This window comes from Drosophila miranda, chromosome XR (genome assembly GCF_003369915.1).
Source record: "Drosophila miranda strain MSH22 chromosome XR, D.miranda_PacBio2.1, whole genome shotgun sequence".
Lineage (NCBI taxonomy): Eukaryota > Metazoa > Arthropoda > Insecta > Diptera > Drosophilidae > Drosophila > Drosophila miranda.
In genome coordinates this window covers 38,508,071-38,511,546 of record NC_046674.1, presented here as the reverse complement: position 1 = coordinate 38,511,546, position 3,476 = coordinate 38,508,071, and the positions used below count along the sequence as shown (strand labels likewise).

Genomic DNA, 3,476 nt, shown 5'->3' with positions numbered 1-3,476 from the left:
CAGACCAGATATTGTGCTGTTTACTATGATTGATTTTACAGCAACTTGTAGGCTCAGTTCTTCGGCATATTCTTGCGATACACCGTTAATCATATGTGCCGATTGCAAAGCCCTTGTCAACTGTTCAACTTCTTGAATATATTGACTTGCTGTCTTTTTCTTTTGCTGCAGATTGAATAATTTAGCGGATAATGCTTTAGCTGATTCGCCTTTTATACCGCTTTTCAGTTTGTCTATTATGGACACTATTGTTTGTTCAGTATTGATTAAGTTTCGAACATGGCCTTTGAGTTTAGTTTTTATTAGGTTGACTGCTGTAGTTTCATGTGTTCCTTTAGTGAATCCACTAAACTAAGAGCATCAATGAAACTTTGTAGATTATCAGGCTTTCCACTAAGCTCAGGTATGAGTGAAGAGGTTAGCTTAAGAAATTCTAGTTGTGACATGGCCATATTTAGAGTTTTTACTTCAGTAATAGACTCTGATTCAGACTCAAATAGATCGGCTAGTGTGATTACCGCTGGTATCGTAAGGTCGCCTAGGTCTTCTTCTTTTATATGTGTATCTGAACCGCTTGCGATTTCAGATTCGCTCTCTAAATCTGTGTTTGTTTCTTCCTCGACTAATACTGGAGTATTCAAAATCGAAGGTATAATTATGTCTAGTGAATATTTTGATTTAATGCTATTTAAATTTGATTTTAATCTATGCAAAAGTCTTGATACATACGACCAATGCTGAGTATTTAACTTTTCTTTATTGCCGTGTATCAGGGAACGAACTTGGTTAAAACATGCAACTAATATTGTCGCGTGTCTCCTTATAGTTTCGTTTGAAATATTCCTATTTTGTGCTAGACACTTGTATTGTTAAGCTATTAAGCGTTTTTAACAACTGTTGCAATTTGAAGTTAATGAAAGTCGAGAGGCTGTTTATAATTCACAATTTATTTGCATATGTAAACCAACTTATCGCGTATGTACATATGGGGATGATTGGGGCGAACGATTGATGCGAGGATGTTAGTGTAATAGCTGCGACGATTAGCTCAAGACTGCCCATGCAAGGGCTGACGGGCCAAATTGCCGGGCCCTATGCAGCAAGCTTAGACGCGAGCGAGAGCGTATGATAGCCCGAGAGCGTAAGAGCTGCTCGGGGACGCTGTTTAGCCGAGTCCGAGAGATTGCGACATAAGGAGACGAAAGAATTCCGCTGCATGCGCATATGCGGTAGCAAATAATCTTTGCAGTGGGGGCATTGGAAACGACAACACCAAAATGCATTTCCTTTGGGCCGCACTGGCAATAATTAAAAATATTTAAGCTGCTTGACCCGACATGTATGATTTATCAAAATTTTCTTTTATTTTAACTAATGCGGCATTCATATTTTGCCATTCTATTTCATTTTAAAATAAATTATTAAAATGTGCAAAATAATGATATATTTTTATTCATGTATTCTTTTGGACTTTTTCTTTTATTTTTAGACAATTTTTGTTACTATTATAAATTGGTTTTAAATTTTGTCCAGGTCATCTTCGATAGCGTTTCTTTATGCATCTATTGTGTAGTTTATACAATTTATATAATAGATGTCCTATGATTATAATGAAAATAATAGCAACAAGTATTGTTATTAACTTTAGGTCGGTGTTATTGACTTCGACTTTGTTTATTACATTCGCTGTCGAATCTACCGATTTTACATCTACTAAACCCATTTTGTCAAAATTTTCAAATATTTCTTCAAATTTACTTATTTTTTTTGTTTGTGACATATGTTTATAATTTAATGCAAAACAAATTTCTTTTTTTTTCTTTTATACTACTGTATAAATTCTTTGTTAATTTTTGAAATTAATTTTTTTTTTTTTTTTTTTACATTATTTCCTGCCTAGTGCTTGTGTGGCTTTACAGGCCTCACTCTAATTGGGCAGATGTTATTCCGCTCAATTTTTTCAATTTTAAATTTTAAAGTTAAATTTTATGCATCGCAGTGCATTTAGAAAAAATTTTTGTTTGGCGGTGGGCGCTCTAGGAAGCGCTGTCGGTTCACTGCTCCGGGTCTAGCTTGTTGTGCTAGACGAGGCCGGTGCTGGCTGCACAGGCTGCTACTGCTTCTGTGTTGGGGCACCGGTGCAGGCTGCACAGGTGTACTCGCAATGCGGCGAGTATAGAGGTCCGTCGCAGTCGTTCGGGCAGGTCTTCCTTGACTTTGGTATTTCTGTCGCTTGGGGTGGTGGAGTTATGGTTAATATTTTACTGACATTTTTTATTGCAGTGTAGGTGGTTGTGTGCATTGGCTCTTTTTATTTTCTGCTAGCAACAATTTGATGTGATCGAGCTCTGTGTGTAATGTCACAGATGTGCTCCACAGCAAATTCTCGTTGCTATTTAGCAGTTTGAGCAGTTTGGCCTTTCTGGCTCTTAGGCGTGTTACTACGCCGCCTCTTCTGCCACACATACCACTCTACTTACTGCGTTTCGCTCCGTTTCGTTTTTAATTTTTAGATGTTACTGCTGCTGCTGCAGCTGCTGTTGGTAATTCTCCTGTTGTTGTCCGCTCTCGTGCCGGCTCATTGTATTTTTTTTTTAAATATATTTTTGTTTCCGAACATCTACATGTTCGTGACACTTTTCACGGTCGCCATGTAATATGTCACTACTTTAATTATAACACTGGCACGTCTGTGCCGTTTGACTTCGGTTTTTAGAATGTCATTATTGAATTTATTCTTATAACTCAGACCGCATAGCTGCGCTGCCGGTTACGCCAACAGCGGAGCGGCTTCATACATATTTATCTTATCAGCATAATCGAGAGGTCAAGAGCCGTATGTACGTACATATGTGTGTATATATATATGCTTCAAGTGGTCAGCGTGGGAATGCTGACTTAGCTTAGCGCATAAGCGGCGATCATATTGCTCACTTGAAATGGTTTTGTTTGTGTACTGCAACAATGTGTTGCTGATATATTTATTGTTAACCGTTGGATACAGTGTACACTCAATATATGCACATACTACATCACATCGAAACCTTTCGAAACCGAAAGGTTTCGCTGGCTTCTTGCCTCTTGGGCCCGCGTTGCCGCTTGCTCGCTGGAGTGTCTTTAATGGCACTCTCAGTCGAGCGTTGCCTCTTGGTGGCCATCATCTCCTCCACCTTATTGGCATATTCGCCATTCGACGATCTTATCTGTGGCATCTGAGCGTAATGTAGCCGGCCCTCCTCTACTCGCTGCTCGGCGCAGGCTAGCTTGACCTTCTCCTTATGGGTGATGTCTGCTTTACCTTGCAGCCGGATTTGATGTTGAGGGCCGCTTTGTATTGTGCTTTGGCCTTTATCCCCTCCTTGGAACGCTTCGGCCCTTCCCTACGCAGGGAGCTGGTGCCTGGTTCCGGCGGAGAAGGCTCTCTTCCTCCGTCCTGCTTAGAGAGAGCACGCTCTCCAGATCCGTGTCTGTGTCGA

The 3,476-nt window shown here is 40.0% G+C and overlaps 1 long non-coding RNA gene across 1 annotated transcript; it reads right to left on the bottom strand.

Moving 5' to 3' along the window:
* Positions 1-1,682: 1,682 nt before the first annotated feature.
* On the bottom strand, positions 1,683-3,077 carry LOC117186455. Its single transcript, XR_004471532.1, has 2 exons — positions 2,481-3,077; positions 1,683-2,232 (listed from the first exon to the last, which is right to left on the bottom strand). It is a non-coding gene; the product is annotated as an uncharacterized LOC117186455 (long non-coding RNA).
* Between the last annotated feature and the right edge of the window lie 399 nt (positions 3,078-3,476).